This window comes from Canis lupus, chromosome 4, assembly GCF_048164855.1.
Source record: "Canis lupus baileyi chromosome 4, mCanLup2.hap1, whole genome shotgun sequence".
NCBI classification, from domain to species: domain Eukaryota; kingdom Metazoa; phylum Chordata; class Mammalia; order Carnivora; family Canidae; genus Canis; species Canis lupus.
Window position 1 is genome coordinate 68,812,732 of NC_132841.1, and position 12,336 is coordinate 68,825,067.

The 12,336-nt window shown below is 39.1% G+C and overlaps 1 protein-coding gene across 6 annotated transcripts in view; it reads left to right on the top strand.

Annotated features, from left to right (window-relative positions):
- The window catches only part of PLCXD3 (phosphatidylinositol specific phospholipase C X domain containing 3), a 184,693-nt gene that overhangs the window by 48,393 nt on the left and 123,964 nt on the right, over window positions 1–12,336 (top strand). The window contains exon 1 of one of the 6 annotated variants that reach the window (XR_012030201.1): window positions 9,426–9,465. The exons of the other annotated variants lie outside the window; for them this stretch is intronic. The gene's annotated coding sequence lies outside the window, so the exon portion shown is untranslated. Of the gene's footprint in view, window positions 1–9,425; window positions 9,466–12,336 lie in introns of those variants that run through there. 6 annotated transcript variants of the gene reach the window in all.

The following is a 12,336-nucleotide window of genomic DNA, read 5'->3' on the forward strand; positions in this document are numbered from 1 at the left end:
TGAATCACTGGACTAGGATTTGTACCTACATTTGTCTATAGTTATGCTGTACGACAGAAGCAAAACAAAGCAGACAAACTCCAGGTGAGTGGCTAAATGAGAGAATGTACCTGTGAAAGAATACAGACCTCTAGGAAACCAGTTCCCATGTGACAGGAAAAAGGAGATAGAAAATAGTGGGCTTGATAGCAAAAAACACTCAGGCAAGAGTCTGTGATGCTTGTATCAGTTCTTTGGCAGAAGAATATTGAGAGACTCTCTGGCAGGTGGGAGCCTCAAAAATGTGTTGCTTTAACTATAAATACTTTTAAATTTCTGATATTTGCTGGGAGTGCCAATATCCCTCGAGAGAATCACTAATCATTGTTTAAATAAATATGTCTCTACCCACACTGATCTTGAAGCAAGACTACACAGAGATGCCTGTGAGGAGGGCAGCTCACCGTATTGTGTGTCTCGTCTTGAGATTTTTCATTTGGAGGCCATATTTAACACTATCTTTGTTGTTTTGTTAATTTTTTCTCTGTTATCTGTGGCATTGTCTCCTTATCAAGAGTTACACAGGGCTTGTGGACTGAATTTCACCTGCTCTGGGAGATCATGAACTACTCATTTTAGGTGCTGCCCTGGATGAAAGCCTTATAAACCTCAATTTACAAAGTTTAGACTTCTCAAACATGCCTGATAAGTCTGGTGAAAATCTTACCAGCTTCTTTTCATGTATGAAGATTTTTCTTAAATAATATCCCCTTTCTTTGCCTTTAATATTTAGTAAGGCTCCAGACTTGTGAAAGTCTTGTGGCATAGTATGAAAGAGAACCAAAGGAAGTCTTGTCCAAACTCTGACAAGCAATTTAACAGGAGACAATGCCAGCAGAATTGGGAAGAAGAGAATACTGTGGGAAGGGCAAAGTTGGGAACCCAAATCAGAGCAGCTCAGTCTGCTTTTCCCATCAAACTCCTTCAGGCTCCAGTACCTTGGGCATTGGTTTTACTTCAATAAAGAATGTGATACCAATGAGAGGAAAGAAAAAACTAGGCTGACGGTACAGCCCCCGAAACATCACTGTTTCTCAACATAGCCACAAAATTCTCCTCATCTGAGAGTTGGGTAAATATTCCACTTTGTGTGTCAGGCAGGTCTTGGGAAGCCTCTACACCAACAAGAAAATGATATTTTATCTTACTGTTCAGTGAATCAGTTGATTATATTGTTTAAAGAAAATTGCTAGCTGAAAGCTCTAGAATAAAGTAATAAATGTGAAAAAAAGGAAAAAAAAAAAAAAACAAGGAGAGCCAATTCATAGGGTACAGCCTCTCTTCAGTGTCTTCATTCAGTGAGTTCATCTGGTCCTTTGCTGATAACAAGGATTAGAAGCTGATGCCCAGTGGAAAATAAAAGGAGCCCAGCTTTACCGGACAAAATAATCACTCTAGTCCTTTTCTGAGGGGCTTCTCCAATGTTCTTGACAAAGCAGTGCTTCTTCATCTCTGCATTAAGTGTTCAAGGTACATCACCTTTATTATTACAGTGGTCTATACCCAGCTTTTCTGTTAGACTTTGACCTTGTTGACACCAGGGACAGTTTGTGCTCATTTTTGTAATGATAGGCACATAAAAATGTCTATCAAATTGAATTGTAAATATAATCCTACCATTTTCCTCCTCAAGGAGAGATCATTCATATAATATCCCAATGATCATCAGACGGTGAATATTCTATACATTTCTTCTGGCATGAAATTTCTCTGGCTTACAAGATATTCTGTATGTGTATCTCAGGACCCCAAAAATAATAAAACAGATTTAGATGTGCACTTCTTTTTCATTGAGATCTTAGGATACCTTGAAGTATCTGGAACCTTTGAGCCTTCAGTATCTTAGGAAGAGTTTGCCCTAGAGTAAAACTCTTTTTTCATCATGTATCAGAAGAATATTATTTTCCCAGATTCCACTTATTTCATCTGAAGCTTACACCTGAAGAACATTCTCTTGACTCAGAGACTTTCACTAGAAACAAGGACACAGAATTATATTCCAGGGTCATACTACTTTGGTATAGAGACAGCAGGAGGCTCCACTTCCAGTTTTGCTAAACTGCCTCCTATTCTTCCTCCATGTTTCTGCTTCTGCCCTCCCCAGGATAGGTGGGTCTGTGCTGCAAACTCTCTCCTTCTGTACCCCCTTTCTATTTGCCTCTCTTCTCTCTATCCATCTGAGGAAACCTTTGAACAGAGAGGAGGGAACGAGTTGATGCCACCCGTCTTTCTCTGCATTCCTCACAGAGAAGGATGTGTATCCATGCATCAGAGGCAGCCCAAGGATTCAGGAGACTTGCATTTAGAAAATGTGCCACTGATAAGGAACTTCTATAGAAACTCTCATCTCCCCTTAATGAGTAAAGCATTCCTGGGAGATGAGAATTAAATGGGATGACAGTAAATTTGCCTCTTTGCCAATGGGGAGACCTGAAGTCAGATGTGTCTTTGCAAGAAAATTTCAACCTGTTTCTATCAGTGCTGTCAACTAGTAAAGTCTGAGTAAACTGACAGCAGCTCTCTTGACAGCCACCTTTTCCAGGGGGTGCCCAGTGAACTTCATCTTTAAGCTATTGAGGAATAGAAGGTTAATTTTTAATTTTCTGCCAACTGAAACTTGCCAATTAAAATTTCATGTTCCTTTCCCTAAAAGACCATTGAAAAATGGAGTATAGAAGCTTGTCTAGAGTTAGCATAACTACTATCTGGGTTGAAGCTTTTGTACCTAAGATGCTATAAATGTTAATTTCCTACCAATTGCAACTTGCAAGAAAATCCACAGCTTTCCTGTTTTCTTTGCATCAGTCTTTTATATGACATCTTCTCAGGCCTGTCCTTTATCCCTATATTCACCAAGCTCCTCAACATCTTGATCCTAGGAAAATCAAATTAAAACCAAGGGCAGCTTTGCAGATTAAAGAAGGGATGAAGTTCATTGTATAGAGTCACTTTTGGTTTGTTTGTTTTCAGGGTACCACTGCTCTATGTAGGCATATTTTTTTTAAAGATTTTTATTTATTTATTCATGAGAGACACAGAGTGAGAGAGGGAGAGGCAGAGACACAGGCAGAGGAGGAAGCAGGCTCCATGCAGGGAGCCTGATGTGGGACTCGTCCAAGATCAGGCCCTGGGCTGAAGGCGGCACTAAACCACTGAGCCACCCGGGCTGCCCCTATGTAGGCATATTTACTACATTGTTGCTGTCTTGAATACTTCTCCAAAGAATGCCATGGACATCTCCTTTAGGATGAAAATTATAAAAGTGTTTGGTGTCAGTATCATTTCTCTGCTAATAGTTATACTTAGGCTTTAAGATACACGGTATAGCAGACACTATTGTTGTCTTGCATAGATATCCCCTGGCACTCCCCATTCCTGTGCCTGCCAATGGCTTCAAATTGCAAATTTTAATCAAGTTTGGAGCCTCGGTGTCCATCGAAAGATGAGTGGATAAAGAAGATGTGGTTTATGTATACAATGGAATATTACTCAGCCATTAGGAACGACAAATACCCACCATTTGCTTCAAGTGGATGGAACTGGAGGGTATTATGCTGAGTGAAGTAAGTCCATCGGAGAAGGACAAACAGTGTATGTTCTCATTCATTTGGGGAATATAAATAATAGTGAAAGGGAATATAAGGGAAGGGAGAAGAAATGTGTGGGAAATATCAGAAAGGGAGACAGAACATAAAGACTCCTAACTTTGGGAAACGAACTAGGGGTGGTGGAAGGGGAGGAGGGCGGGGGGTGGGGGTGAATGGGTGACGGGCACTGGGGGTTATTCTGTATGTTGGTAAATTGAACACCAATAAAAAATAAATTAAAAAAAAAGTTTGATTAGTGGGGGTGGGATGCCAGCAGAGATTTAACCCAATGACAAAAGGAAGTTGGTAGATAAATATCCCAGTTTCTTCTACCACCACCACCCTTGCCCCAGGCGAGACAGCTCTGAGGCATGTTCTCATGGCCCTTGTCTCCACTGAATCCTGCTCATGACTGCACCTTGTATTGGCTTCTTTCCCTTTCCGGTCTCAATTCCCCACTCTCCTGGGGCTTCTGCAGTCGCCTCCCAAATAAACTACTTGAGTTAAAATCTTAAGCTCCGCATCTGCTTTCGGGCAATCTAAACTCAGCTACAAGCAAAGAAAATACATTTTATTCTTTGAAAATGAAAATGTACAGTGTCGTTGATAAAGGTAGAGAAATCTGTGTATAATTTAGAAAATTAGAAAGTTATCTTGAAAATAGACTGGGATCTATGCTCTAAGATTTCTGCTTTATAATCTCAGCAAAATCTTGTTTAGTCACTCGTTTAAAAATCTTTTCCTGAGCTTTGATATAAAAGATACTAATGCAAATTGCTATGAGGATATCAAGAAATATAATATCTTTTTGTGTTTATAAGAATAGTAGATTATACATAAGAAGAAGTTAGGGAAAACATGAAAAGTAACAAGGTAATAGATAAAATAATATGCAGAATGTCAAGGAGTAAATGTTAAAATAGAACAGGAAAATGGAGACAATATATACCAGAAAAAGGATGTGTATATGGAAAGTGTCCTGGAAAATACTATGGAAGAGAATTCCTGACAGGCTAAAGGAAGTTTTATGGGTAAGAGAGGAAAAAGTGTGTGTGGCATTCTGGATCTGGTTGAAATGGAAGATTCTTTTAGAGAAGTGTTAAAGTTAAAAATATGTAGGTACATTGTCCCAATTAAGAAGAACCTGAATATGTCCAAGGAGTTTGGAAAGTGAATACAATTTTTCTTTTCTTTTTTTTTAAATAAAGTGTTAACATTTATTCATTTTATCCTCTGTTCTTTACACACATACTGAACTGCTCTATTTAAGGCATATACTTGGTTTTGTTACCTGGTGAAAAGAAAACAGAAGAAAAGGATGACTCAGATGGTATAAGAAGTTAGGCAACTTAAGAGAGAATTGAGTTTGGTTTGCGACAAATTATGTATTTATTTAGTTATTCACTAACTTTTCCAGAAACATTTAGGGCAGTCCACACTTAACCCATGTACCAGCCCTGTGTGGTTTTTACAACATGAGAAGTCTTTACAAATTCATCTTGCTCTGATTCTATCCATTTTTTCAGTCACTTTTTGAAAACTTCATTGGCACCAATTCTTAAGGCATTTTTCAAAGGATTACAGTATTGGTCAGTGGCCAGATTGGGATGTGGGATGCAAGAAGGCTCCAGCCAAAATAAATTTGCTTGAAGCTTGGCCCTTGACCTCTCCTCAAGGGCAGGTGGCATTTTCGTCCTGCTGGGTTTGTTGAAGTCCACAGGGCTTCTGGCTTGGGTCAGCTCTGAGGCTCCAGGAGTGATGGGAGAAATGGTCTCCAGGTGCCAGTCAAGAGCTCCTTGTTAGATGCATTGATTTTTACAAAATCTCTGATATAGATTTGGTCTTGGAGATCTGGGGAAATAGCATCTGTAGAGTTGGTGTTTCAACACTTTCTGGCATGTTAAGAGCTACTATGAGGCCTTCAGTTACACTTGCACTGATGTCTGAGGTAGGTTTCTCTCTCGCCTCCTCCTCTCTCCCTCATAATTTTGGCATGTGAATGATTGGTGGTGTTTGTATTTTTACACTGCACGTCAACCAACAACAGCCAGAATGTTTCTGAATCCTTATTTAATTTATTCACAGCACTGTGTACAGCCAGATGATGATAGCAAGTTAAATGGGCTTTGCCTTAATGAAATAACTGCCTCCCAGGTTTGGAGGTTTTTGTGTTAGTTGTATGTGTCAGCATTACCTAAGTGGATACAAGCAGAAATTGTGGCTTTATGCTGACATATTATCAGGTCCATTTGCAGAGAAAGACAGATGTTATGGCTCCTACTGCTGCTCTGTTCTTTGAGCCATTTCAAGTTTTATCCTCCTTCATTCCTGGCAATTAAATGCAACATCCCTGGGGGCTCACCTCTGTGGCTCAGATGAAGAGGCTATTCAAGTTACATATTCCAGGGAATTGCATCTTAATTCCAATATGCTGTTACCAAGCAGAGTCTACTAAGTGTACTGGCTCTGTTTCTCTGTTTCTCTCTACCCCATCCCCTTCTCCCTCTCCTTTCTTCTCTTTTAAACTATCAGCATTTACTATCCTGAAAATAACATGACATAAAAACCAGTGCTTCCCAAAGAACAGGAAATTGACCAAAGGCTTGGCCTTAGCTTTTTATATATATTTTGACTTTGTCCTTTTTCTCTCAAATTCTTTTTTCTCCATTCACTTCAATTACTACTGAGTCTTTAACCCCAGCTAATGACTATGCCTTTCCAAGTCTGCCTTTCTGGTAACTTATTAATGCTTAGCATTGAGAAGAAAAGGGCAACAGCTCTATTAACACAACCAAATTGATTCATAATCAGACCTGAACCAGGAATGGGTAAGAGTTTTACAAGCACTAAAGGTTAATAGAACCATTCTTCAGCCCATTTTCCAAACCAATCTTCATGAGGTTTCCTGACCTCTACCCCTAGATATACAGCCATTGCATAAGAGCTTTTGGCAAGGGTAGCATGTAGGTGGAAGTTATTTATGAACATTAATAGCTTTTTCAACTATTGTACAATTATTAGAGCACCCCTACATGTAGCCCTCGCCAGGATCAGAATAAAGCAATTATATAGTTAATTTAGCATTTATCTGGAAGACTGGGTTCCAAATTAAAAAGCTTGTTCAGTTGAAACTAGCACTTATTCATTTCATGGGGATTTTTACACAGGCTCTATTGCCAGTATGAAATACCCATATGAAGCTCTTTTTTGGAGTTGACTAGTTGAGTCAGATCACAGTCCAATCAATCTCAGAATGAACAGCCAGCTGGATAGAAGCCATACTTTCCATTACTGGTTAATTGCCTCAGTATGAATGTGATTTGCTAATCCATCCTCCAAAGCCAAGAAGACTCTAAAATAGTTTGTATGTAGTAATTCACTGGTAAGAAGGAACCAAACATTGACATTCCACCTCAGCCACCCCACATACGTTATTTTCTGATTTTTCTGAAGAATAGTTTCACTTTCTCCCCTCCCCCCTCCACATAGTTTCTCTTGCATTTTCATTTTTGGAGATATTATTTCATTGCTCTTTTTCTCAAGAAAGATGCAGCCACAGTATCAGTAAGGAACTCAAAGAAGTCTTTGCCCTTTGAATTCAAGCCTTGCTTCCTAGTGAGAATCCGTGGTAATATTGCCATATTCCCATTGAAGGAGTTTTAAAGACTTTAATAATCCTCTAGCTGCTGAATGGCTCACTGTCGTGCATTTGAGGTGTGATATTAGTTTTCTTTTGACTCTGGATAAAATGTGGCATAATAAGAACACCCCAATCAGCATAATTCCTGTGTTTGGAGCCAGGATGATCTGATTTATGTGCCCTTCCTTAATAAGAGACCCTGAACACTGGATATAAATAAATTGGTACTTGAAAATAGTCTGTCACCAAGAATTATTCCCCGCAATGCAATAAACCAGCCTTGTTATGAATTCAGTTGGCAGGATCCTAGCGTCACAAATCAAAATTGACCTTACCCCTGTCAAGTGTGCTCAGCACATTAATATAAAGAAACAGGTTTCTCTTCAGGGCCATGGACTTAGATCCTCATCAATGGAGAGTTTTTTCTGGAGCTATGTCCAGGGAGAGCAGGTTACATATTTGCATGTTATTACTAGCTGTCTCTGTGACAAAAGGTTATTGGATAAGCTCTTTCTCTTCCTTTCACTTTAGGAATATAAACCATTTATTACTACCTTCTCTCTTGTTTTATTCTTTAAAATATACCACTCAAATAATACACAAAAGTATTCTACTAATTCCACTGCCAAAATTAATACCTGCACCAAAAGGAGAATCTTACATAGAGGTTACTATATGCTACCATAGTCAAAATGCCTACCAGGTGCCAATAAAATAACTGTGGCACATATTTGCTCTGAGTAATTTGTTTGTGACTGTTTGCTTTGATGCACAGTTAATGGGCTTCAGGCCATGATACCTATTTAATATAGAATTAGCCATTTGATTATTCATTTTTATTAATATCATTATCTGCCATTATAAAACCACTGCTTAAAACGTGTCCTCTTTTATTAATTCATGTATTATTAACCTTCCAGCATAGTATTGTGGCTTAACTGGTATTATAGGACCCAAGTCATTTGTTTAGGTAATGAGGACAAAATAAGAAGAATTGGGCTTCTATTCCAGCAGGAGGAATTTAGTTCAATTATAGGTAAACAGGCTGTTCTTGGCAGACAAAGTTGATATTGCTGCCCAGGTGGAAGATACTGGCTAATGCTATCTGAGAAGCACTGAATGAGTCCTTGTAACCCCAACCAAAAATGTGACTCTACCTATTTCTGCGGGTGTCTGAGGTGATATCGTTAGGATTTCTTTCCTTTGAATATAACTGCCATTCTCAGACAGAAGCGTTATAGGATCAGATTCCTAAGAAAGCCTGAGGAGTCTTGGGGACATATATGATGAAAGCCTAATCAAAGGGAGATAGCCCTGGGTCCACTAGGAGACTGAAGTAGCAGACAACCAAATGATTGTTATGAGACATGGCTGTCACCGCTGTTCACTTGGAATTAAGGCCACCAAATTACAGAGGGAAACTTAATACTGGCTGAGAGATGAGTGGTAAAACATGAGAAGGAAATATATACACAGATTGATTTACACTTCACTATTTTTCTTGTTTAAAAGAAGGCCTAAAAAAAAAAAAATGAAAAATAAAATAAAAGAAGGCCTACAATAATTAGGAAAAAAAAAAGAGAGAGTAGATTCTAACCTCTTACCAACCAAATAACTCAGGAAAAGTACCAAGGCAGAAAAAGGTTAAAGAAACAAAAACAGATCCTCCTACTCACATGAAGGAGCATTCTGTCTCTGCTGACTTTGTTTTTGTGACTTGTGCAGGTTGGAGCAAAGGGAAGGATTAAAACAAGCCATGGTGAGCTGAGTCACACTGGAAGATAGAGAAGAAGGGACAAGAAAGACAACAGAGGTCTTTGAGGGGTTTACTGGAGGGCAGGGGATATAGGAGCAGCTAACGAGCTAGGGAAAGAAGACAGTGAAGTTTTCTTCTGTGCAGTGAATGGAAGTCCTCTTTGGCTTTGTTTTGCCACTACGACACTTTTTTTTTTTTTTTTTTTTTTTTTAAGCTTGCTTAGTTTCATTATTTTTGGATGTCGGAAAAGTGTTATTTCTCAATGGTACTGTGTGCTCAGGCAAAGCATAAAACACCCCAATGATACATTATGTACAGTTTACACATTCATATCTCATTTATTCCTATTAATCTTCACAATGTTAACTTTTATTTTTCTTCTATTTTACAGAAAAGTGTGGCTTAGAAACATGGAGATATGGGCAGGTTGACAGCAGCCTCAGGTACATTATGACATTAATGTGTGTCAGGATACATAATAGGCTTGGGATGCACCGACCTACCAAAATGTTTTAGAGAACTTTGTCAGCATTAGAAAGTGTCAGTGAACATGGAAGGCTGTAGAACATTATCAGCTAAGTCAGACAATGAGTCTACTGTGTGCATCCACTTCCCGGTGGGCTGATACCTGAGTTGTTTATTCATTATTACATAGGGACTTAGAAGGGAAATTCACTATTATTCTGGCAGATGAGAGGTTTACTCTTTTTAATGGTATGAAATTATTAAAATTGCAATATGATTATCTAAATAAGACTCTGGTAGCCTTGCTGATCTGCATAATGTTCTTTAAAAATTTATTTTTTTAAATTTTTATTTATTTATGATAGTCACAGAGAGAGAGAGAGAGAGAGAGAGAGAGAGAGGCAGAGACACAGGCAGAGGGAGAAGCAGGCTCCATGGAACGGGAGCCCCACGTGGGATTCAATCCTGGGTCTCCAGGATCGCGCCCTGGGCCAAAGGCAGGCGCCAAACCGCTGCGCCACCCAGGGATCCCCATAATGTTCTTTAATGGACATCAACAATAGAGTTGACTTGGGGCAAAATCTGAAGTTGTCTGTGACTCAAATCTATATTTTATCACAAACATGGTATAAGTTTTCAAAAAGAATAATTTAAATCCAGATACTGAGAACTCCACAAAAATTAGGCCTCATATAGATTTAAACAAGATTTTAGAGGTGGTCAAAGCAAGCATCTGTGTCTTGTATGTGGAGACACTCCTGGTTTTTACATTTATATCATGGACTGCATATGTATTTCATTTTCTAGGCAGGGAGCTTGAAACATAAGGAAGTGAGATCATTTCTCATGTTCGTTTGGCAGAACTGAGATTATCCCTAAGGCCTATCCAGGACTTCTCCTACAGGTGATACATAGGACATGCAGAGAAACAAAAGAATTAAGAAACTACCTTAAAAGTATATGGTGAAGTCCAGATTATGTAAATGTACACCATGCATGGTGATGCCTTTGGGCAAATGAGGATGTCCTGGAAAAGTCTCTTGGACCCTCAGAGAAGGTCCCTGGGAGAATGTTTAGAGAAGTTATCTCAGATGAGGAATATCTCTTGGCCATTTAAAGAAAAACCAGCTTTCCATAAGAATGGGGAGAAGGGTGAAAATCAGAGCAGAACTGTTGGGTTCTGATGCATTTGTACTTTTCCTTGTGAGAAATAGTGATCTTGCAAACAGTGGCAGAGATGCCTCATCTCAGCTACACATTTAATGATTGGTGACACTGACATTGCATAAATGGGTTTTCTAAATCACTTCTCTTCTGGGGCTTGGCTCGTGCTCTTCCTTTTTGCCAAGTATCCACTCTTCTTCCCCGCAACTTTCTTTAAGGCTATTTTTTGGTCTATCATCATTTTGGGTACCAAAAGTCCAGTTTGAACTATCTCAAGTAAAAATGAATGAATGAATGAATGAACGAGTGGACAAATGGATAAAAACTTAGTGGCAAGATGTTGGAATAGTTCATAAAACTAAAGGAAGGGCTTCAATAATCAGGCACCTCTGATTCTGTGGGCCTGAACTATCACTAGAATTGTCCCTGGTTTTGTCTCTACATCTCCCTGTATATTGCCTGATCTTATGTATTCCTGGAAAAGAGACCACACTGGGAAGAAGTAACATGAAGGCAGGGCCTGGGCCTTGGGATGACCATGTAGACACAAATACTGATCAGATGCTCAAGCCCATGTGCAAGGATAGTGGACCTGAGAGCATTCCAGAGGGAAGAGACAGGGAACAGGTACACATGTATCTACATCCAGGCTCAGGGCTCACCCAGATGACCCTGCTAAACCCAACTGGTCTCAGACTCCAGAGGGGCCTTAAACATGTCCAGGAGGCACTCCAAAGTGTAGGGTCCTGAGGCACATAGCCTGGGGCAGCGACCCTGCTTGCTCAGGACTATCAGCTTTTTCCTCTTAAAATAGTTTCTTCAGTAAGTTTGGAACCATAGCTTCTAGGCTCATCTCTAACTAGTCTCCCTAAAAGAGGAGAATCCTTCCTTCTCGGCTTCAGTTCTAAAAGTCCTAGAGAATACCCTTTCTGCCTTAGGTTAGGTCACATGTTTACTTCTTGGAATAATCAAAGTGACCAGAAGGTGAAGTATTCTTTGGCCCAGTTTGCATCCTCTTATTCACCTGTGAAATGGTCCAGGAGAGAAGTACTATGATTACCCTGAAGTATGAACAGTTTCCGAAAACCAGGAGAGTGATGTTACTAGAAAAAGTGTCCAAATCAGAATCATTACAGCTAAAACCTACAGAATATTTATGGTATGTCACTCTATGTACTTACATATATTAACTAATAGAATCATTACAATTCTCTATAAGGTAGGTATTACTTCCTCTATATAATCTATATAATAGATGAGAAAACCGAGGCATAAGAGATTACATAATTTGCTCAAGGCCACATAGCTAATAAGTGGTGGAGCTAGGATCTGAACACAGGTGGTCCGGCTCCTGAATCCATGGACCTAATCACTATATTCCACTGCTTTTTATAATTCAAGCCTGCCTGTCTATTAATTTTTCCCTTATTACCCTTGTCCCAGTTAGCTTATTCGTTTCCACTTTTTAAAAGTCATAGTCACTTTCCAATTTAGCACTAGTTACTATTATCTTTTACTCTTTATTCTCTGAATTTGTCCTGTTCACCTAGCCTGAGCAAATGTATGAATAAAGACAATGTATATGATTCTTTTGTGTCTCTGGAGAATCCAGTACTTAAAAAGGGACCAATATACAACTCAATGGAATCTTAAGATACTGGAAGTTTTAGAAATTAGGTTTGGAA